This window comes from Humulus lupulus, chromosome 4 (genome assembly GCF_963169125.1).
Source record: "Humulus lupulus chromosome 4, drHumLupu1.1, whole genome shotgun sequence".
Taxonomy (NCBI): domain Eukaryota; kingdom Viridiplantae; phylum Streptophyta; class Magnoliopsida; order Rosales; family Cannabaceae; genus Humulus; species Humulus lupulus.
This window is the reverse complement of record NC_084796.1, coordinates 89,908,133-89,933,741: the sequence shown is the minus strand read 5'-3', so window position 1 is coordinate 89,933,741 and position 25,609 is coordinate 89,908,133. Positions and strand designations below refer to the sequence as shown.

The following is a 25,609-nucleotide window of genomic DNA, read 5'->3' as shown; positions in this document are numbered from 1 at the left end:
GGTGTCGAAGGTTATTGTGCTCTTGTGTTCTTGAACAAAGTCAAGGAAGGTAATAGAAATTTTCTCCAATCTCTTGTTGCTTGGGTAATTGTAATCTCTTGGGCCATGTTTGGTGTTTTGTTTGGTAAAGAGGATTATAATCTATGGAATTCTCAATGTTTGGTCATTTTGATGAGGTGGTTATGTTTTTGTTTTGGTTTAATTTTTATAGATTTCTTGAAGGTCATATGTGAGTTCTAGTGATTGTTTTATGTCACATGAAGAGTATATGGTTTGTTATTAAGACCCATAAGAATGTTTGGGAGATTGTGCATTTGATGAGAATTATGTGAAGATTGTGATTTTACGTTTATGTTGCTATGATCATTTTGACAAATGGTTTATGTAAAGACATGCAAGGGTGATGATAGATACATGCTAGGTTGCATGTGAATGTAAATGAGGATTTTGGTATTTTATGTTTATGTTCAAGAGGGTTTCGATCTAGGGGAGATTATTAATGCATGTTGGTCAATTTATTTTATGTCACATACACTCATTAGAAATATGCTAGGTTATTTGGTTAATTGAGAATTTGTCTTTAAGTCTTTTATAAATGTTAATTTGATGATACATGAACGTTATGGTTTGAGTATTTTTTTTAAAAAAAAAAGCATGATTCACTACAACATTTTATACTTTATATTCCATTGAAAAATGACATTTTTTAAGAAGTGTTATTGATAAATATCTAAAACGGCGTATTGGACTGATTTTACATCATTAAACTAATATTGTACATTGGGCTTTCAATGGAATGTTGAGTATTAGGGCCCGAATAAAACATATACTGCACATGTTGGACTCATTTTACATCATTTCTTTCTCTCTCTTCAATCACTCTTTCAGTTTCTCCCAAACCCTCGATCTCTGTCTTCAATTTCTCTTAATCTCCCCTGTGATCTGATACATACAATAAATTCTTGATGAGAAGCTTTGGCACAAGCAACCTAGCCCGACGTTCTTTCTCCTCCAGTCAACTCTCTCACGAAGTCTCTCCTATAGAAGTGAGTCCTGAATCTTTTCCAACTTTTGATTTGGTTCTGTTTATGTCTTCTATTGATTGAATGTTATAGTTTTTAGATTTCTCCAAAATTAATATTTTAGTATATTTAATTCAGGATTGAATGTTAGTTTTTTGAACTTTCCAGTATTGGCAACAATCTTTCATTATACACAAGCATAACAATATATATAGTTTGAGAATCATAGAAATGGTAAATTTTGAGAATCATGTTGCTCTATAACTTATACATCTCTATGTCTGTTTGTTGTTTTTGTTTCGAAATGCATAATGGTCTCTGCATCTCTTTCCCTTGATATTGTTGTGAGATCATTTGTTCTGTAGTTCATCGTAACCAACCGTGTCTCTCTTGGTGAAGGTGAGTGTTCATTGGATATTAATCTTATTCTTAGTCTCCATTGGATTTATTTTACTTGAGATTAAATTTCTTTCATAAAAATCCATACACAAATAAATTTTATCAATCTCTGATTTAGAAAATCTCCTAGAGTTTAATAAATTTAGTAGTTTATATCTTTCTTAGTTTCTAGTTTCTTTCTTCTAAACAGTTGTGAGAAGATTCATTTGGTTTCACCTCACCTATTTTGCTCAATATTTTACATTTCTATTGCACTCAAGGTGTTTGAAAAAATTACTTATTGAATGACACAAGGATAACATATTTTTCTTTGTTTCGGTTGACAAAAAAATAGAGCATAAAAAAAACAGAGCACAGAGTCATCCACTGTTGTGCATAAGATGGAAAGTGGTGAGCAAGTCACTTAGAAAATGACTTCAATGGAAAAGAAGAGGAAAATCCCAAACGAGTTCCCTAATCCAAGGTATAATTTTTATGATATATTATTTTCTTTCTACATTTGGGTTCTCCACAATTTATTAGCTGTATATCATTTAATTCATGTTATAATATAATATGGGCTACGTATTGTTCTGTTATATGATCACCATGCAACAGGAAAAAGGCATAAAAGTTGTGCTTACTCTGTATGTCACAAGTCTTATAGGTAGGGTAAGATCTATTATTGTTGTATTAGCAGTAATAATTATGATGATGATGATGATGATGATGGTTACCTGTATCTTCTTGGTAGGATTCTGATACATTTTAGTTTGTAACATTAATTGTGTTCAGTACTGTGAGAATAAAGAAGCATTCTATTTTGTTGACTAATTATTATATTAGAATAAAATTGTAATAATCTGGCTACTACAAAAATTCTACTATAGATTGGCATTGTTAAGTTATTGGATAATTATAATCGAGTGGTGTAATGGACTTTGGATATGTTCCCAGCATAATGGACTTTGACTAACCTTTTGTCTTGCAGTATGAAAAGGATGACTAAGTGTAATAAGTTTTAATACTCCATTCATTAAAAGTACATTTTATATTTATGTATATAATATATCATATTAGATCAAGTTGCATTGTGGAATTCATGATATATTTTATTTACTCTTATTAGACTCTAGTAGTTATTATTGGATTTTGATTTTTTATTATTTTTGCTATAACTTGTTTAGATAATATTTGAGACCATCTGACTGCTTGGTCCCTTCAAAACTGGTTATCCTGTTGCCCTGAAACTTGAGTTGCTTGCTTCTTATCTTCAGATTTTATTGCATATTATATATGGTGAATAAAATTAGAGTTAGTATGATATTGGTTTTATTTATGTTGGATTTTGAAGGTGAATGTTGGATTTTGGGCCCATGAGATGCCTTTCATTTTCACACATTCTCTCTTGGCCCTAGAATCGCTCTCTTCCTCCTTGATGTCTCTCTTTGCTAGGGCTCTTTGTAGTTCTAATGGCAGTTTTATTGACAGGAATGTCCAAAGCTTTCTCAAATATTCCGCCACTCTTTCAAACCTTTACGGTATTGCCTATGTGAACTCTTTCTCTCTCTCCCTTTTTTCGATTTTGTTTGGGTAATTTGTTTTGTATTGTTCATTTCAGTGGTAGAGGGGTTTGATTCAATGGCTCTCACTTCATGACCATCATGGGTACCTACAAAGCTATTCTTATGCTATTCTCCGTTGATGCCGCATTAGAATTTTAAGGTCTATGCTACTTTATTCACTCCAATCGTGCTAAGGATTTCGTGGATGACCAAGTGTATCTGATCGACTCCTGAGGATGACCACTAGAGTGACTCCAATACTATAATGGACGATATCGATGTCACTAAAGTCATAGGAGATGAAGTGCAAAAACGAATGCCATCCATGACTATTGGTGTTATTGGTTCGTTGGTCGTGAAACAGGGAAGTTTTTTTAAATTTGAGCAAAAAGTCTTGGCTACAATTTTATCATGATGACTTTGATTCTCTAAACTCTATGTTTTGAAAGTTATTCACTTCTTATGTGAAACATGTATTTGGACCGAGTTAAATAATATGATGGTATTGACATTTTTGTAAATCTAACATTTTTTTTATTATATTGTTATCAAGGTACCAAAAATAAATTTTATTAAAATATAATATAAATAAAAAAATATTTAAACAAAAATAAGAACTATAACAAAAAGTTATTATTAATATAATATAACATGCCAAAAATGTTATAAAAGAATCTATAATAACATTTTTTATGACACTTAAATAGTATCATGAAATAAGCATAATGTTTGACTCTTGAAAAAATATTTATAAGCTTGATAATTAGATATTGTATGTATTTTATAACAAAGAAAAATTGTTATGGAATAGTTAATTATAACACTATTGGAAACACTTGAAAATTATTATAAAAATGTCCAGACTTTTAATAACATGGGCTATGTTAGCATTTGGTAAAATGTTATAAAATGTTTTTGATAGAACTTTTTCAGAGTTATGCATAATGTTTTTTGTTGTAGTGATTTAAAGATGAATTTCATGTTAATTATGCTTGCTGATTTTTATTTTTTTTTTGGTAATTTGTAAATATGATGGTGAAACAATGTTTGATATGCTCAAGTAATGCCTTAAGATGGTGTATGAGTTTATGTTAACAAAAAAGCATTTTTATTTCACATATAAATGGTGTTTTTATCAAATTAACACATCCAGATTTTTGTGTATATTTTATGAAGAAAAAAGGGTTTTAATCCAAGTTTGTGATTTTGAATGAATTAATTGTTGCTGGAATTTTTTTATTAAAAATAAGAAAGGTCTTTTAAATGAGATAAATAATGTTAGTGTATCAAATAAATTATAACCTAACTTGTGTATATGTAAATGTGATATTTTTAAAATGTAAATATGAATTTTCACATTATTATTAAGGTGTAGTTATTTTTTTTATTTAAATGAGAAAATATTTCGGTTTAAATTCTCTTATGATTTTTAGACAAAATAAATTGTTGCTAAAACTTTGTGTTGTTAAGCTAAAATAATTGTTTTGTTTAAAATTTAAGAGTCTTCGACCTAAATAATATATAGATACATTTGAGATTTTTGATAGAGTAGGGAAAGTGGCATACCGTTTAGCACTGCCCTTAGCACTAGCTGAAATGCATAATGTTTTTCACATCTCGATGTTGCGTATGTACATGTCAGATCCCTCACGCATTTTGAGTTATGAGCCATTGCAGCTAAAGCAGGACGTAAGTTACGATAATCAAGCTGAGCCTGATATCAAAAAGGGAATCAAGGAACTGAGATCCAAAACGATTCCATTAGTTAAGAACCTATGGGAGAATAGCACAGAACTAGAAGCAAAATGGGAGTTAGAGGAAAACATGAGATAAAGATACCCTGAGTTATTTGGTATGAAAGAATTTCGGGACGAAATTCCTTTTTAGGAAGGTATATTGTAGCGCACCAAATTTTTTTTAGATATATTAGTTTTATGCTTTGTTTTATTAATAATTGTTAAGTGTTAGAAATTATTTTAATTGTTTGGTAGGAATTGTGTGAATTTAATGGTTAGTAGTTTTATTTGTTTATAAATTAAATTAATAAGAAAATGAGTCTTGGTTCAATGCACCAAGGTGCATTGTAGGTAGTGATGCACCTTAGCACTTGGGTGTGTGCATGTGCATGGTTGCATGGTGAGCATGGAATAGAGTTCCTACACTTGATTTACTTTTATTTTATTTAATTAAAGAAATTAAAAATACAATAAAAAAGAGGAAAAGGGAGTTGGGTGTGTGAGGTAGAGTGGGAAGGGGATATTTTCTTTTCCTATTTTGTTTGGAAATTAAGTGAATTAAATTGGTGATAATAGTTAAAATGGGAAGAAGAGTTGTCATCCTTTTTATGTATTCATTATTTCCTCTATTTAAGAATATCAAATTAAAACAAAGTTAATGAAAAAAATAGAAAAGAGGAAACTTACATATTTCCCATTAGGCTAGTTTTTCTCTAGGGTTAGATAAAAAGGGAAGAAAAAAACAAAAGAGTCATTTTTGCTCTTTGTGCTGCTAGCTAGGAGAAGAAAGAGAGAGAGAGGGGCTGCATGAGTGGTAAGAGAGAGAGAGAGAGAGAGAGAGAGAGAGAGAGCGTGAGGGCTATGGAGAGAAGGAGAAAGAGAAGAAGGTAATTCTAACTAGGTTTGTGTTCTTGTTCTTCTTTGTGATTTAATTCTCTACCCCTTTTTCTTTTTCAATTTTTCTTGATGTAAAGACTTTTGTTTCTTGGTTGTTGTTGTTTCTTCTCTTTGTGTGGCTCCGAAAAAAAACCTAGGATTCTCAAGGTTATTGTGCTGTTGTATTCTTGAATACAATCAATGAAGATAATAGAAATTTTCCGCAATTTCTTGTTGTTTGGGTGATTGTAATCTTTTGGGTCTTGTTTGGGGTTTTGTTTCATTATAATATATGGAAATCTCAATGTTTGGTCATTTGGATGAGGTGGTTATGTTTTGAATTTTGATGAATTTTTCTAGATTTCTTGAAGGTCATATGCGAGTTGTAGTGGTTGTTTTATGCCATATGAAGAGTATATGGTTTGTTATTACGACCCATGAGAATGTTTAGGAGATTGTGTGTTTGATGAGATTTATGTGAAGATTGTGATTTTATGTTTATTGTGCTATGATCATTTTGAAACAAATGGTTTATGTAAATGTGTGGATGCCCAAAATTCCATGTTTGTAAACGGTCCAAAGAACATGCTAAGGTCCCCTAAACGCCTAATTACGCGTTTGTGCCACAAGGCCCTTGGGCCACCATCTTCTCGCAAGGAGGCAAGTGATGCTATTCTCAGCGTGCCTAGCACCCATGCACCCCGCGAGGACACGGATCGCGCACCAGGCAGCGCCAGTGTCATGCGCATCAACCCCTTGCGAGACCCCTCTGGCGACACCACCTAGATCCGTGCGCGACACGCCTCGCGACAAGCCTTGCGCCCCTGTCTGCATCCGTGCGCATAGGGCCTCGCGATACGCCTCGCAACTCCGCTTGCATCCGCGCCTCTAGGACCTCGCGACTCACCTTGCACCACAGGAGCTTCACCACTAAGGGCCTCGCGAGGGAGGCCTCGTGCCACGGAGCTTCGCCACTAAGGGCCTCGCGAGGGAGGCCTCGCGCCAAGGGAGTCGCGCCTCCAAGGGCCTCGCGAGGGGGCATCTCACCTCGCACACCCAGGCATCTAGTGAGGCCACGTCGTCTCGAGCCCCCAAGACCATCTCGCACACCTCTCACCTATGTCTGTGGGTGGCCTTGAGGTGCTTCGGGCATCTCGCGCCAAGGACCCGAGAGCCCCACCTCGCGCCACGACCCTTACATGCGTCAAGTGTCCCACTCCCTATACCTCGATGTGGTATCTCTTACGAAGACCTATGGAGACCCCAATGCTGAGAAGCCCCAGTACGATTCGAAAGGATCGTACTAGTACGATATTGTACGGGGTACGACCTTCAGGTCCCCGTATGCCTAGTACAAATACTCATGCTAGACAAGTAGTGGGAGTACTAGGAGAGGAGACACGACCTGTATGCTTCTCACCAGAAGTCATAGCCAACACCACCACCACCACCACTACGCCTGGTGCCTCACCTCTGACACTCGTACTAAATGAGTAGTGGAGGCATCCCCACAGAATCTGACCATGTACGCGAACCAACACCACTAACCCTGAGACCACTCACCTAACAGTGTACTTGCATACTATCTGGTCCTCTGGACCACATTGTATCAGGGGCCATTAGAGCCCACTATGAAAGGATCTCCACTTCCAGTTGGAAGGGGGTCAGAAAAAACACTGTAGCACTACACCATAAGGAATACAATTTCAGTTCACCATTTTTCTTCTGCAAGTGTTCTTTGAGTTTCCAATTAGATCTTTAAAGTTTTTCTTTTAATAATCTCTACATTTCTATTTTTCTAACTTAACTTGGTTGACGAGTTCTCATCGTCAAAAGTGTGGCACAGTCTGTGGGCAGGATAGATTGCAAGTCACTGTTCTTTCGTCGATTCCGATAAGAAAAACTGCCGCGACGTTCGAAACGGTTGAGAGAGCCGTGCGAGGTGGAAGTCCACCTTGACGGAGATCAGCTAAAAGCCTCCATGAGGGATCCTTCTCCACCTGCAAACATGGAGGCCCCAAGGGCGCCTAAGTTGCCCAAAGATGAAAGGGAGGCCTCGTCCCCGGCAGTCCCACCTGAGGAGGATCGCTAAAGGTCGGCGGCTGCCCCCGCAAGGGGCGCCGATGAGTTCTTGCCTCCAAGGCCGCCGTAGGTGCCAAACCCCGGTCGGCAGGATCCAGTCCCATCGAAGCACCGGGCAGACAAGAACCCTCGGGTCCACTTCGTGAGCTCGAGTTCTAAGTCTCAATTCTACGAAGATGAGATACGAGAACTTCACCGTAAGAATCAGAGGCTAGAAACCACCCTGGAGAACATGCAAGAGGTACTAAATGGCCTGTTGCGAGGGAGATCACACGTGACACTCCCTAAGCGGAAAGAGAGAGGTCAGGCGAGGGTAGAAACCACCGTCCCAGTAGATGATGGACGGACTCGACTCTCCCCTAGTAACACCCCCCGGACAAAGCAGCATGAATGCCCCAGACCACCGAAGCAGCCCTAGGGGCCAGGGACAAAGACCAATGTTGACCCTCGTAACGATGTTGAGGTCACCTCAGATCTACGGGAAGAACTCAACAATAAGAGGGCGGGTAAAAGGACCACACCCTCTGCGGCGCCCCGGGGAGGCGAAGGAAGGGGAATCCTAACCCATCCACGCTAAGAGATTCCTTGAATAAGAGGAGGCAAGACCTGGACACAGAAATGAGAAGCCTATGGAGCAAAATCGTCACCGCCTCTGGAGGTCAAGCCTTTGAGGATGAGTTTGAACATGAGTTGCCCTTCATCAAGGAGATCCAAGCCATCCAGCTCCCACCCAACTTTAAGGAGCCCCATATGACCCCCTACGAAGGAAGCACAGATCCAAAATACCATATGGACGGATGTAACGATCTGATGAAAGTGAGGGGATTAGTAGCGGAGCCAGATGTCACTGCTTTGCTGTCACATTGAAAGGACCTACGTACAAATGGTTCAAAAGACTTAGACTGGGGTCCATGAGATCTTGGCAACAGTTTTCTGAAGAAGGGGGTCTATGAGGGAACAAGAGATCATCGACCCCGGAAGCATCAACGCTCTGATGAGCGCATACAGGGCCCCTACACCTTTTATACTGACCTCACCCATGCGAGAGAGCATATTTTCGTTGCGAACAAAAACCAGGTCCCTTTCTAAAGGCCCCAGCTAATGAAAAATGACCAGTCTAAAAGAGACCCCAGCAAGTATTTCCAGTATCACAAAGATATTGGCCAAACCACCGCGAAATGCAACCATTCGAAGGGGACATTTGGGCAGATATGTGCGCAAGGAGAGCCAGAGGCCAGAAGAAGGAGCGTCCCTACCGCAAGCATGAGAGGTGGCCCCAGAAGTACAGGGAGAGGTCAGGACCATCTTTGGAGGACCAAGATTCAGAGGCGATACAAGGAAGGGATGAGACAAATATGCCAAGGAGACCAGACAAAGTCCACCACCGTGCGTCTTAAGTTTGGAGCAATGCCCCCCGAAGAGTTTCCAGGGCGAGAATGACTCGATAACCTTCACTAAAGATGACGCAGGGGACCTAAAACCTTGCAATACCTCCCTTTACGGGTTCACAGGGGACTCGATACAACCCCTAGGTGCAATTGAATTAGCCCTTACCATGGGGGAACAACCCAGGCAAACCACAATAATGGCAAACTTTGTCGTGGTGGATTGCGCCTCTTCCTTCAATGCAGTATTAGGGAGACCCTCTCTAAGAAAATTGAAGGCGATAACTTCTGTGTATCACCTAGCTATGAAATACCCGACCCCTGGGGGAGTAGCATGCATGAAAGGGGAGCATAAGGAAGCAAGGGAATGCTATAACATGTCCCTCCGCACGGCCACAAAACCATCGGTGTTGATGGCAATGGTTGTGTATGAAGGCGCGACCCACACGAGTTGGACCCACGAGTTACGGAACACCTCAAGAAATGCTACCAGTGAGGCTTCTGCACCCGGTGCAAAGAGGACCTATGTTTAGTTTGTTCCTTGTTATGTTAGCTTAGTGAGTAAGAATCAAAGAGGCTACCTAGGTAACCTCCCAATTAGATGTAACCCTTTTTTATATATACCGTTGTAAACAACATGCTATGAATGAAACTTTTCTCAACTTCACATGTTATTTTTCTTCTCTATTCGAGCATCAGCCAAAGTGCCTGCCGAAATAAATTTCACCAAAAACTTGGGGGGTAGGACAGGAGGCAAAAGCATACAGCACGCAAGAGGATCCTTAAAAGGTGCCTCTATCAGGAGGATCCTAAAAAGGACTCCTCGCATCAAGAGGATCCTAAAAAGTAGGAACCCAAAAGGACCCCTTATATTAGGGCCTTAAACGAGTTCCTTAAAGGGACTCCTCGTATCCTAAAAAGAGATCCTAAAAAGGACCCTCTATCAGGAGGAACCTAAAAAGGACTCCTCGCATTAGGAGGATCCTAAAAAGGAGGAACCCAAAAGGACCCCTTATATCAGGGCCTTAAACGACTTCCTCAAAGGGACTCCTCGTATCCAAAAAAGAGCTCCTAAAGAGGAGGATCCTAAAAAGGACCCTCTATCAGGAGGATCCTAAAAAGGGCTCCTAAAAAGGAGGACCCTAAAAAGGACCCTCTATCAGGAGGATCCTAAAAAGGGCTCCTAAAAAGGAGGATCCTTAAAAGGACCCCTTGTATCAGGGCATGGTGAACCCTAACAAAGAGGGATGAGACCTTGCAAGGCATCTCCTGAAGTTCACAAGGATTAGCTACCCTTATGAACATCAAGGAGGCAAAAAGGTCCTATAAAAAAAAACAACAACAACAACGAGCTCCCAAATAAGGGCAAATACTCTCTCAAAGGGAGAAGCCCCAAAAAGAGCACCCGCTGATAAGCCTAGAGCGGCCACCAAGCCGTCTAGCCAAAAAGGGTCCTAAAAGAGGCCCTTGCAAAAATAGTACTATGAATAATGACGAGAAGGACGCTTCTCACAAGAAATAATAAGCGCGCGCAAAAATATATAAAAGGATAGCTAGAACCCAAGGGGACAATATATCATTATAAAAATAATCAAGAGGTACCAAAAAAGGACCCATTGAACCCTTTCACATGGGCTCCAAAGGACCTCTAGCCTGATAAATAAAAGAGGGGAACCTACCAAACCCCATCATATGGGCTCAAAAAGACCTCAAACATAGAGGAATAATAGATGAATAACCGCATATGTATATATTAAAAGAAAGTCTTGGTAACATGACAAGATTTAAAAAAAAATTATTATTACAAGCACAACAAGGCTCGAGGCAGCATACATTCACAGCGGACCAACTGGCAAAATTATGAAGTGACGATCTCAAGACCTCCTGCTACGGGCATTCCATCCAACCGCCCGGGCAACGACGTGCTCGCCAAAGGAGGAGAAATCGAAGTTTGGATCCTGCCTCCATACACAGTAAAGGGTGCGCTCTATGGACCTGTACTCAATAGCTACCCTATCCGCCTCTAAGGAAGCGACCCTCTCCTGCGACACAGTTGCAGCAGCCTTGGAACCCTCAAGTTCGCCCTCTAAGGTAGCGACCCTCTCTTGCGACGCAGCCGTGGTAGCCCTGGCACCTTGGAGTTCGGCCTCTAGGCTGGTGACCCTTTCCTGCAACATCGTGGCCTTGCCAATCGCCCTCTTCTTCTTTTTTGATGAGGCAGAAATTTTTGCCAAGGCCTTTTCCAGCATAGACCTGGTTTCAGCAAGCTCCCTCTCGAGCTCCTGGACCCGAGTTGCAAGACTATCTCTCTCGGCATTCGATGTGGAAAGGTTGTGAGCCGAGTCGGCAAACCGCTGTGCCACGGTATAGGCCTGCACAAAAAAAATGACAACAACAGTGATAAGTAACAAAATAATAATAATAATAATAATAATAAGGCCAACACAAGATGCATGAACTCACCCAAGCAGTAGTGCGCGTAAGAGTCTCCCCAAGATCCGACATGGCAAAACTCCCAAGACCACTCCAATCAGCTTCCGGGAGGTCTGAGGCGATCTGGACATACCGCCGCCCGTAAGAGGCCGCCATGCGACTCACCCAGGGTGCCCCTTCCGAGCCAAGGGTACCTGGCTTGGTAAGGACAGACGACCCGCTCGCCGAAATAGGAGGGGGCGCATGAAGATCGGAAAAATGAGCCCCGGGTAGATCAGGAGGGGGTGCAAGATGATCGGGAAAGTAAGCCCCCAATGGAGCGGGGTCAAGGGGAGCCTAAGGAAAAGCGTCAAAGTCCGCGGGGTCAGGGCAAACAAAATGCCCCGGCATGGCCTGTTGACCTTGGGATTGGGAAGCCATGTCAGGATCGAAAGGGACAAAGGGAGGACATCCCCCAGGGGACGAAGATAGCTGGTAAGGTTGCTCGTGTCCAAGGGAGACTCCCTCCGGCACGCCCTCGGCCTCACCTTCATCCGAACGAGGCTCCGCCGAGGCAGCCTGCGTCTTCTTTGACCTAGGAATAGTCCACAGCAACCTAGGATCTGAAATCGGGGACAGCTTGTGAAGGTTAAGATTCTCCACAGTGAATAGGTATGTAGACTTTTTCACGGCAGGGTCAGCGTTGATAAGATCGTTCACGGCGTTCGCCTCCGACCCAACAACTACAGGTATGGCGAACTGCTCTGTACGATCCACACCATTGTTGACACAAACTTAAGTTATAAAACAATAAGTTTCAACCAAAAAAAAAGAGAAGAAAAAGTGGCTCGAGGTACTTACTGGGAGTAGAATGGAAGTGCTCACGAACAGAAAGAGGGCCTTTCACAAAGAAAAAGTCCTTCTTCCAGGACCCCGGGTTGGACACTGCGCCCTCTATCAAAGGGACTTCATTATTGGCTTTTTGCAGGTAATAAAATCCCTTGGATTTGGGAGAGGGCATGAGATTGTACAGGAAGTGCACCTCTAGGGTCGTAGGAGCACGTTTGGCAAGTTCCGCAAACGCGATAAAGAGGCAGCTCAAGGTCACCCAACTGTTGGGTGCCAGCTGAAGTGGAGCGAGGTCAAAATAATTAAGGACCGCAACGAAGAATGGGTGTAATGGGATGGTACCACCCACCTTCAGGATATGCTCGATAAGGGCCACGAAGCCAGGACTAGGGCAGTCAGCCCGGCACTTGTTCGAAGGGGAGTATAATGCATACTCCAGAGCAACACGGTAGTGATCTACAATTCCCATCAATTTATTTTCAGACACGTGGGACACTAGGGTGGATTTCAATAGGGGGCATCGTCTTGGTCATTAATGGACACCTGTCGTCATCCTCTCTTCGGTATATCTGCAAAATCAAAAGAAAAAGGTGAGGAGGAGACAGAACACTTAATCCTCCATTTTCTATTCCTAGCAAGAGTCTTCCACCGGGGCACCGGCTGCGGAAGCGCTAAGCTAGGGAAGATCGAAAATAAGGGCTGAAGAGAAGCAGGAGCGGTCCCATGACAGTTATTAGGCAAGGTTGGGCTAGAAGGCTCAGGCAGAAGATGTCCCTCCATAAATTCCATCTCCCCCTGCAAATCTAAAAGGGTCACCCTAAGGCTCGCTACATGGTCACTAAGGTCAGGAGGGAAAGGTGCTCCGTCTCCTCTCAACACCGAGTCAATTTCGCTCTCTACCACCCAAATTTTACGCCTAAGTTCATCCATGTGCTCAGGATGACAAATACGGGCCTGCCTTAAGGTGTCATGGTCATGGTAAGGATTTCCCTCAGGGGACTCTGAGTCTGAAGACAAGTCCACAAACTCAACCCCCGGAGGAATGCCGAATGGACCTTCACTTGCCATGAGACCTCATCCCGAAAGCAAAAAGGGTTCACATATAAATGATAGGATTGGTACAAAACACAAAGGAATGGGCTCAAAACCTCCTGGCACAAACGCTCTAAATGACCCACTACGGGGTATGAATAAAGGGGCATGCAACAAGGTTAACTCACGACAAGCTCAGGCTAAAATATCCCATCCCAAGCAGTGCTAATTTGGACCCAATGAAAAGAAAAAGAAAGAGAATATACCTCAAGTAGGAAAAATGAGAGGCTGTCGTGGTGAAAAGGAGGTTGGGGGCCAAAAGTACCGTCACAGTCAAAAAAGAGCCAAATGGTCGAAAGTACGCGTCTGCAAAAATAAACAGAAAAGATGTGTTAGGCTCCAAATATATGAAGGGATATAGACATACCAAAAATTAGCTCAAATATATATATATATAAAAAAGGAGGAAACTATAGCAAAAGTGAAGTTGTGGGGGGTTGAACCCCTTACCTCTTGAAAGGAGCAAGGATTTAAATGCCACTAAGCTAAGGAGATGAAGTGTAAATAATAGGCCTAGCATGAAGACCTATTTATAAGAATCAAAGAAAAGAGTTTACCAGAGCACCTAAAGGTCCTCTCCTAGACTGGGGGGCAAGTGTGGATGCTCAAAATTCCATGTTTCTAAACGGTCCAAAGAACATGCTAAGGTCCCCTAAACGCCTAAATACGCGTTTGTGCCACAACGCCCTTGGGCCACCATCTACTCGCAAGGAGGCAAGTGATGCTATTCTCAGCGTGCCTAGCACCCATGCACCCCACGAGGACACAGATTGCACACTAGGCAGTGCCAGTGTCACGCGCATCAGCCCCTCACGAGACCCCTCTCGCGACACCACCTGGCTCCGCGTGCGACACGCCTTGCGATGCACCTCGCGCCCCCATCTGGATCCGTGCGCGCAGGGCCTAGTGACGCGCCTCGCGCGCCCACCTGCATCCGCTCGCGCAGGGCCTCGCGACGCGCCTCGCGACTCCGCTTGCATCCGTGCCTCCAGGACCTCGCGACACGCCTCATGCCATACGAGCTTCGCCACTATGGGCCTCATGAGGGAGGCCTTGCGCCACGGGAGATTCGCCACTAAGGGCCTCGCGCCACGGGAGCCGCTCCTCCAAGGTCCTCGCGAGGGGGCATCTCGCCTCACACACCCAAGCATTTGATGAGGCCACGTCGTCTCGAGCCCCTAGGACCGTCTCGCACACCTATCACCTATGTCCGTGGGTGGCCTTGAGGTGCTTCGGGCGTCTCGCTCCAAGGACCCGAGAGCCCCACCTCGCGCCACGACCCTTACATGCGTCAAGTGTCCCACACCCCATACCTCGATGTGGTATCTCTTATGAAGACATATGGAGACCCCAATGCTTAGAAGCCCCAGTACGAGTTAAAAGGATCGTACTAGTATGATATTGTACGGGGTACGACCTTTAGGACCCCGTATGCCCGGTACAAATACTCATGCCAGAAAAGTAGCGGGAGTACTAGGAGAGGGGACACGGCCTGTATGCTTCTCACCAGATGTCAGAGCCGACACCAGCACCAACACCACTATGCCTGGTGCCTCACCTCTGACACTCGTACTAAATGAGTAGTGGAGGCATCCCCACAGAATCTGACCATGTATGGGAACCAGCACCACTACCCCTGAGACCACTCACCTGACAGTGTACTTGCGTACTATCTGGTCCCCTGGACCACATTGTATCAGGGGCCATTAGAGCCCACTATAAAAGGAACTCCACTTCCACTTGGAAGGGGGTCGGAAAAAACATTGTAGCACTACACCATAAGGAATACAATTTCAGTTCACCATTTTTCTTCTGCAAGTGTTCTTTGAGTTTCCAATTAGATCTTTAAAGTTTTTCTTTTGATAATCTCTACATTTCTATTTTTCTAACTTAACTTGGTTAACGAGTTCTCACCGTCAACAAAAGACATGCAAGGGTGATGATAGATACATGCTAGGTTGCATGTGAATGTAAATGAGGATTTTGGTATTTTATGTTTATGTTCAAGAGGGTTTCGGCCTAGGGTAGATTATTGATGCATGTTGGTCAATTTATTTTATCACATACACTCATTAGAAATATGCTAGGTTTTTTGGTTAATTGGGAATTCGTCTTCAGTCTTTTATAAATGTTAATTTGATGATACATGAAGGTTATGGTTTTAGCATTTAAAAAAAAAAAACATGATTTAAAGATGAATTTCATGTTAATTCTGCTTGCTGATTTTTTTTGTAATTGTTGAATATGATAGTGACACAATGTTTGATATGCTCAAGTAATGCCTTAAGATGGTGTATGAGTTTATGTTAACAAAAATGCATTTTTATTTCACATATAAATGGTATTTTTATTAAATTAACATATGCATATATTTGTGTATATTTTATAAAGAAAATATTGATTTTAATCCAAGTTTGTGATTTTGGATGAATTAATAGTTGCTGGAATTTTTGATTAAAAATAAGCAAGGTCTTTTAAATGAGATAAATAATGTTAGTGCATCAAATAAATTATATCATATGTTATGTATATGTGAAAGTGATATTTCTAAAATGTAAATATGAATTTTCACATTATTATTTAGGTACAACCTTTTTTTATTTAATTGAGAAAATATTTTGGTTTAAATTCACTTATGATTTTTAGACAAAATAAATAGTTGCTGAAAGTTTGTGTTAGTAAGCTAAAATAATTGTTTTGTATAAAATTTAAGAGTCTTACACCTAAATAATTCAAGTCTTAAATAATATAAGTGAAAATACATTTTTTAAATTATATTTTTTTAAATTTAAACATATAAAATTTTTATTGATTTAGAAAGGTTATTTTTTAAAGGAAAAAAGAAATTTATTAAATATTTTTAAGTGGCTACAAATTTTGTTATTTTCTATGCTATTTAAAATAATAAATGAATTTATTATTTATGAGAAATTAGGAAAGGACTAAATGAATTATTTTTATAAAATAAATATAATGTATTAAATTGCTTAATAAAACATTGGGATTTAAAGAAACAAATAATTGTAATTTCATTATGTTGCTGAATTTTATTTGAAAAAGCAAGAAATGAGCATGTAAGAATTATCATTTTAAAACGCTACATTTTAACAACGCTCCCACGTCTGCAGGTCGTATGCAAATGTATTTTTACATTCCAATATATGTCTATTGTTCAAACATATGGTTTTTACTTTGTAACTATGAAGGGTTAATAGGTAGAATTAGCATTATTTTTTTTTTATGATTTTATGTGAAAATGTGTATGTTTGGAATTATTGGGATACTTGTACCACATATGCACGACCCTGCACACTTGGGGTATATGTGGTTGGCATGGGTTTTGTTATGTAATATTCAAGGAGACAGTGCTTGATTATTATTATAGGCTCGGTGTGAAGTTTTCTCAATTTTTCTTTGATCAAACCTTAGGTAAGGAAGTTAGATAGGATTTCTATGTTATGCTATGAATGGTAAGATTTGTATGCTATGAAGAAAACGATGTGGTATGTATGATGATAGACCATGTAATATGAATAATGAAGTTCTACTTTGAAATGTTATGATGAGTATGACGCAATATATGTTTCCTTTGTTTTGATGTTAAATGGATTACATGTGTTTGTATGATGTATGAAAACCAAATGGTTGCTAGCGTGCTGAACGCGACACAACAAAGGAGTTACTAAGGATATGACGTAACTCATAGGGCAGACGCGCCGAGATTATTCAGGGACAGGAGATCCTGTTTACTCCATAGAGGAGGTCTTTCCATTTTTACGCTTTTTACTGGTTACCTCAAGATGTGACATGGACAATAGTGGTGCCATGATCACAAAGAATATGACTATGATGTATGATTATGATTTATGGTTATGATTATGAAGGTGATGTGATATGATTATGATATGGTTATTGTATGATATGTTAAGAGTTTTACGATATGAATAAGTTCTTCTCTATTTCATTTAATATCCTTGTATTTGTTTGTACTTCATTACTGGGCTTTTAGCTCACCCCCGTACTTTCCCCCTTTCAGGTAGTAAATAGGGTTTCTTTCTGGCAAGCGTTATGATTTGGGGAGTTTCAATGTTTGGGTGTGTGTGGCGTGGAGGTATCCCATGAACGAATAAACGATCAACATAAGCGCCGAGTTTTAATGAATTATGTTATGGACTTTAGTTTTAAATTACCGGTGGGACTTAAATTTTTATTTTCTTTAAACGTTGCATATGAACACTTTATTTTTATTTTAAACTATTGGGTCCAACTTGCATGTTTTATCAAGGCCCCACTGAATTTCATGTGTTATATTGTATTTTCTAAGTAGTTATGAGATAAGAGACGTTTTTACAAAGTAATAGATTAGGGCACTTTACAACACCCAATATTAAGCATAAATTCTGAAACTCCCTTTTAAATCTAATGGTTTATGGAACAAGAATGAAAGAATGCTAATAGACACATGCTAGGGCTTAAGTTTGGTTTTGCCTATGTTATGATAATGTTGTCTTTTAAATATTCTTGTGGAAATGCAAAAGAAATATGAGATTTTGATCTTGAGGGTTTTAGCATAGGGTCATATTTGATGTGTTGATTTTTGTGTTGATTAAATTTCATGCTAAAAGTAATAGAGTGGTGTATAGGTGTAAGAGAATGTTTGGGTAAATTGTTAAATGGATAAAAGCATTTTATTAGCATTGTTTAAACATGATTTCGTGATTTTATGCTTGCTGTTTTTTTTTTATATATATTTTGTGATGGTAATAGTAAAATAATGTTTTGAAATTCACATAGGACTATTCAAAGTGGTATTTGATTTTATGAAAACAAAAAAGACATATTTTTTCACATGTTAATGATGTTTCTATCAAATTAAATGCATGCAGATTTTTGTATATTTTTATGAAAGAAAATATAGTTTTCATTCAAGTATGTGATTTTAATTAAATAAAATAGTTGCTAGAATTTTTTGTTAATAGTGAGAAAGGTCTTTTATATGAAATAAGTAAAATAAGTGCATCAAATAAATTGAACCTTAAGCTATGTATATGATGAATATGATATTTTTAAAATGTAAATATGTATTTTCACACTATTATATATGTGTAGTTTTAAAAAAAAATGTGAAAAGATTATGGTTTAAATTAATTTGTGATTTTTAAACAAATTATTAGTTCCTGAAACTTTGGGTTATTAAAAGAAAATATCTTTTAAATCATGATAAGTTGTTTATACACTCCAATAAAATAAGTCTTAAATGATATATATATATATATATGAAAATGTAATTTTTTTCCACACTTTATTTATAAATATTCACATTTATAAACATGAAATTTTTTGACAGATTAGTAAAATTATTTTTCTAAAAGAAAACAATAAACTTATTTAGTTATTCTAAATATCTATAATTTTGTCACAACCTTTTTAAATACTATTTAATAATAAATGGAATTATTATCTTATGAAAAATTAGAAAAGGCTAATTGGATTTATCTTATAAAGTAAAAATGTTGTATTAAAGTTTGTATAATAATTTTGGTGACTAACAAAACAATTAAATGGTACATAAAGTATGTTGTTCAATTTTCTTTGAAGAGGCAAGAAATAAGTATGTAGAAATTATCGTTTTAAAACATTAAATTTTAAGAACGCACCCACGTATTCATGTTGCATGAAAATGCATTTTTACGTTCAAATATACGACTATTGTTCAAATACATGACTTTTACTTTGTAACCATGAAGGATTAATAGGTAGAATTAGCATTATTCGTTTATGATTTTATGTGAAATTATTGTATGTTTTCAATTGTTGTCCAACTAGTGCCACATGTGCATGACCCATGCACACATGGGGGATGTGTGTTGGGCATGAGTATTCTTACGTGATTCTAAGAGACGAACGTTTGGTTATGGTTATAGGCTCGTTGTGACATTTTTGCATTTTACTTTGCTCGAAAATGAGGCAAGGAAGTTAGATGGAATTTTATATGTTTATACTATGGAATGGAAAGACTTGTATGTTACAAGAAATAATGTGCTATGGAAATGATGATGCTATGATTTGATGATAAACCAAGTGATATGGAAAAGTAGAATTCTATCTTGATATGTTATGACAAGTATGATGCAACATGTATTTTCATGGTTTTCATTTGAACTGGATTACACGTGTTTATATGATGAATGAAAAGAAAAGGTTGATAATGTGTTGAACGCAACACAACAAAGGAGTTTCTAAGGATATGACGTAACTCAAAGTACGAATGCGCCGAGGTTAGTCAAGGACTTAAGATCCTGTTTACCTCATAGAGGGGGTTTTACCAGCCCATGCTGTACTGGTTACCTCAAGATGTGACATGGAAGACAAAGGTCCCATGATCAGAAATAGTATGTTTATGATGTATGAATGTGATGTATGACTATGAATTTATTCATGAATATGAAATATGAGTATGATGATGTTATGTACTACCCTTTTTATTCTATATGTTCTTCTTGTATCATTGATATTGTTGTACTTCCTTACTGGGCTTTTAGCTCACCCCCTTACTTTCCCCATTTTAGGTAAACAATAGGACTTCTCTTTGGCACGTACTGTGATGTGGGGAGTTCCAACGTCAGAGTATATATGGCATGGGGTGTTCTATGAATGAATAAATGATCAATATGAACGTCGAGATTTAAAAGAATTTATGTTATGGAGTTTATTTACAATTACATTAGTGGAACTTAAACTCTTTATTTTTATTTCTAAATATTGCATAAGGACACATCATTTATTTTCAACTATTGGGCCCAAACTTGCATGTTTTATCAAGGCCCCACTGAGTTTTTCTTTTAAGTAGTATTTTTCTATTGTCTATGAGATAAGTGACTTTTTTACAAAGTGATAGAATAGGGCGTTTTATAGTGTTTTAATTGATTGAATTTTTGCATCTTATTTACTTTCCAAATAATTGGTATTTTTCAAATAGAAATATTATTTTATTTCATTTCTTTGAGTTAAAATGTCTGAAAACCACTACAATGTAGTGATTGAACTTAATGATGAAAATATAGTATTTTAGAGACATGACATATATATATTATTGCTAAGAGAATAGTTGATGGACGTTGTTATAACACTACCAATTCCAAAATCACCAATAGAAGATTCAGTGAATGATCAGTTTAAGTACGCCAAGTGGTTAAGAATAAGTCTTATGGAAAAGTATTATTTGCTTCAATCAGTAAATATAGAGACAAAAAATATTCTACCAAGCCTTAAGTCTACATATGGTATATGGGAGGCCATCCATGCTACATACGAAAAAATATATGATAAATGGTTTTATGAGAATGAAATCCTATCGGCCAAGCGTGAAATAATAGTTGAAATCATGAAGAATAAGAAAGGTAAAAATGATTTATCCATTCTTATAACTATGTGTAAAAAGATATGTCATCTTGAATTTTACACTCAGGGTCCAATAACAATGTTTATTCTTCTATGTAGATAATTGAATCTTAAGATTCAGAGAAGGTTGCTGATGATGTTCATGAAGTCAAAGAGAGAGAAAGCAACTAGTTCAAGAAAGTGTTGAAGAAAGTAATTTTACTTTAAAGTTCATTAGTTTCATTAAAAGAAAACTTTATTGTTGTTTGAACAATGTTTTAGTTCGTTTCTTTTAGTATTTTGAATTTAATTGCATATATTGACTTTGGAATATTTTAATTATAATTTGATTATTCTTAATTTTTCTTTAGACATGCAGATGAATATTCAGACTTTAATACTTTCATTTATTTAACAAACGCTAAATAACTCATAATTATTTAAAGTAGCAAAATTGCAAGGAAACAAAAGATAATAAGTTTCAAATGAGGATGTGTAGTGCACCAAATTTTTTATTTTTTTTAGATTATTTAAATTTTGTGATTTATTTTATTTAAATGTTAAGTGTGATGAATTGTTTTATTTAAGGGTTGTTATTTTATTTAGTTGATTATTTGTTTTATTTGATTTTTTATTATTTTATTTAATTGTTAGAATTGTTTGGTTAATTTATTTAATAAGTGAATAATTGTGTAACATGTTTATTTTACTATTAGTGTTACATTTTAAATAAGTGTGACAATTGAGGTAATTATGTGAGCTATGGTTGAGTGCACTAAGGTGCATGGAAGATAGTGATGCACTCTAGTGTTTTAGTGTGTGCTAGTACATGGTGATAAGGTGCACATGTGTGGATTTTCTACACATTTTATAATTGCCTTTTATTTGATATTTTTGTGTAGTTTTATTTAATTGATAGGAAAATAAATATAATGGAAGGAAAAGGGCATGTAGGTGGCGTGAAGGATATTAGGGGATTTGTTTGATTTTTTTCCATTTTTCTTTTGGGAGAATGAGATTTAATTGGATGAGGATAGACCATTTGGGAAACTATCATTTGACTCCTATCCTTTATAATAAAAGAAAAATAAAAAGGAATTAAGAGAAAATAAGAAGAGAATAGGAAAGTTACCTTTTTCTTTTATTGGGTCATTATGGGAAAATTAGGATAAAGAGGGAATGGGAAAAATGGAAGAGCATTATGCTCTTGGGCTGCCGAAATATAGAGAGAAGAGAGAGAGAGAGAGGGCGTGACCTAGAGAGAGAAGGAGGAGAAGAAAGAAAGGAAGAAGAAGAAGAAAAAGGGGTCCAAGCTAGGGTAAGGTTTTTGGTTATTTTTCCTTATGATTAATCTAGTATTATTATTGGGTTGTTTCTAACCTTGTTCATCTTCTTCTTCATCTTGATCATTCAAAATATACAACCCCTAGGGTTTGAGCAAGGAGGATTATTGGACTCTTGGTTGGAATTGATTCTTGATTTTCTATCAAGAAGAGGTATTGAAATCCTTTCTAAATTTTGTGAAGGTTTTGATGAATAGATTATTAGAGGGATTATGGTTAAAAGGGGATTCATGTTTTGGGTAGAAAAAAAAATGGGTACTTTGTGTTCTTGTTACCTTGTTGATGATGAGTTGTTTGATCTTGCATGAAGGGTATTATGGTTTAATGTATAAAAGGGTTTTGGTGTTGATCTTTCTATGTATAATGATTAGTGATAATTTATGAATGCATATAGGGAGATTTCGGCCTAGGCATACCTAAGGATGTTCTTGATATTTTTGTTTGATGTTGTATGATTTTCAATATATTAGATCCATGTTTTAGGACCTATGTAATATGGGTAAGATGATAATTGGCAATCTTGATATTTGGATCCATGAAATTTTTAATAGGATGCATGTTATACTGTGAATGAATAAATTATAAGATGCATGAAAATAATGATAGAAACATGTTAGGTCTAATATAAAGGCATATATGAATAATGGTGTTTATGTAATAATGTATGTTGTTATTATTGTTTTGTTGGATTTCATGTATAAATTCATTGGAATAGAATAAGGTTTTATAAGGTTGCATATGAATATGTGTTAGTGATATTCTTAGAATTATTTGTATAATAAGAGCATGATAGGATTTGTGAGTTATTGTGTTTATTGGACATGTATGATTTTATGTAATTTTTGGGATAAAAGATGAGTTTCATGAGGAATTAAGCTTGCTGATTTTTTTGTAAATAATTGGGTAAAAGTTTGATAAAAAGATGATTTGCATGCATAAGTAATGTTCTTGATGTTATGTTAATTTTATGAAATTAAAAAGGGGATTTTAAGTCTCATTAAAATGATATTTTACTCAAATAATTACCTACAGAATTTTTATTGATTTTTGAGAAAATATGAGCTTTTAAATTGAATATGGTGATTTTTAATGATAAAAATAGTTGCTGGAATTTTTGTAAGAAAATATGAAGTGAATTTCACTAAAATGAATTTGATGAGTTTTTGGAATAAATTATTTTTCCTAAGTTATGGTAATATTGAAAAATGGTATTTTTAATGGTATGAATGCATATTTTGATAAGTTATGATTTTTCCTTTGTTTTGATTGAGAAAAAAATATTTAGATTCTTTTTATTTGTGATTTTTGGAGAAAATAAATGGTGGCTGAAAGTTTGTTTTAAAAAGGTTAAAAATTGTTATTTAATTGTCACATATGAATTTTGTTACATAAAACTAAGTCTTAAATAATTAAAATAAAAATATATTTTTCCACACTTAAAAATATATTTTTCACATCATTTATGTAACACAATGATAAAATTTATTTTTCTAAAGAAACATATTAAAATAGGTATTTTAATTAAATCCAAGCTTTTTGGTTAATTCTTTGTAATTTGAGATTAATAAATGAAAATGTCACATATTTTACTTTTGAGCTAAAATAAAATAATTTTATAAAAATAAAATAATGTTTTGAGAAATTTAATCAACTTAGAAATTTTAAGAAAAATAAAGCATGTAATATGTCTATTGAATTTAAAATAGTAAAAGTAAGAAATGTAGAATTATCGTTTTTGAAAACGTCTCTATTACGCAATGTTCCCACGTATGCATGTTACATGCAACTCCACTTTTACGTCCAAAATTATGTTTAATATTCAACTATGTGGTTTTCATAAAACGATCATGCTAGTAAAATGGGTAAAACGAGCATTATTCTTTTATGGCGATAATTGCATGTTTTGTGTAACTGTTATCATGAGTGCATGGCCCATGCACACATGAGTTTTATGGAAGGGCAAAATAGTAATTTTATGAACCTAAGAAATGTTATTTTGATTATGATATAGGTTCGTTGAAAGATTGTGAAATTCTTAGCTTGGACCTGAGGTAAGGAAGGTAGATAGATTCTATGATTTTATGCTATGAATGGTAAGATTGTTGTATGAATGAATTGTTATGAATTATGAATGCCATAACGTGATGATATGTTGAATGTGATATGTGTATGGATGTTAGATACATCAAACCAGTTACGATGTCAGATACATCAAACAGATTACGATGTTAGATACATTAAACAGATTACGATGTCAGATACATCGAACGAGTTACTAAGGACATTGAGATGTAACTCCTAGGGCGGACGCGCCGAGGTTATTCAAGGACCAGTGATCTCCTGTTTACCTCATAGGGTGACATGGACAACTAGCGATCCATGCTCATCATGTATGCTGTATGTTTGTGATATGATGATATGTCACGATTATGTTATGATATGATAATATGTTACGATTATGTTATGATATGATGATATGTTACGATTATGTTATGATATACCATGATGTTTTAGATGAACGTTAGTGTTTGTTTTTGTTGTATCCTTACTTGCTTATTTGTTTGTACTTCCTTACTGGGCTTTTAGCTCACCCCCTTACTCTCCTTCCAGGTAGCAAATAGGATTTCTTTATGGCACGCGTGGTGACGTGAGGAGTTCTTTCATCATGGGGTGTATGGCGTGGGGTAATCCTATGGACGGAAAAATGATCAACGTAGAAAGCCATTTAAATTATGTTTTGTTTTAAGAGACTTTTCTAAATTATCAGTGGGACTCAGTTATTTAATTTTTGGTTTCTTTGAACTTTGCATAAAAACCTATGTTTTATTTTAAAACTTGTGGCGCCAACTTGCATGGTTTTAAACAAGTCCCCGTGAGACTTTGATAATGAATGTTATTCTTTTATAAACTATGTTATGCGAATGTTTTGTAAGTATTAGTCTAGGGCGTTCTTTACAGGATGACACATATCTTTCGCATCTTAGACTTGTTCATATAGGAATAGAAAGGATAAATTGGATAGCAAAAGATGAACCTTTGAGATAACTAAGAGTTGGAACTCTTCCGATTTGTGAATCTTGTCCAGAAGGCAAAATGACCAAACGTTCTTTCTCACCGAAAGACAATAGAGCTAAATAACCATTGGAGCTTGTACACAACAATGTTTGTGGTCTAATAAATGTAAAAGAGAGACGTGGTTATGAGTACTTCATCACTTTTATTGATGATTATTCGAGATATGGTAATACTTATCTAATGCTTAGGAAATATGAAAGCTTTGGTAAGTTTCAAGAATTCAAAGCTGAGGCTGAGAAGCAATTAGGTAAGACTCTTAAAACACTTTCAATTCGATCGAGGTGGTGAATATTTGGATATAGAATTCAATGATTTCATGCTGGAGCATGGTATTCTATCCCAACTCACAACACCTAGAACACCATAGAAAAATGGTGGGTTAGAAAGACGAAACAAGATCTTGTTGGACATGGT

At 37.0% G+C, this 25,609-nt stretch overlaps 1 long non-coding RNA gene across 1 annotated transcript; it reads left to right on the top strand.

Moving 5' to 3' along the window:
• Nucleotides 1-910: 910 nt before the first annotated feature.
• On the top strand, nucleotides 911-3,249 carry LOC133829068 (uncharacterized). Its single transcript, XR_009891499.1, has 4 exons — nucleotides 911-1,046; nucleotides 1,756-1,884; nucleotides 2,755-2,941; nucleotides 3,022-3,249. It is a non-coding gene; the product is annotated as an uncharacterized LOC133829068 (long non-coding RNA).
• The last annotated feature ends 22,360 nt before the right edge of the window (nucleotides 3,250-25,609 follow it).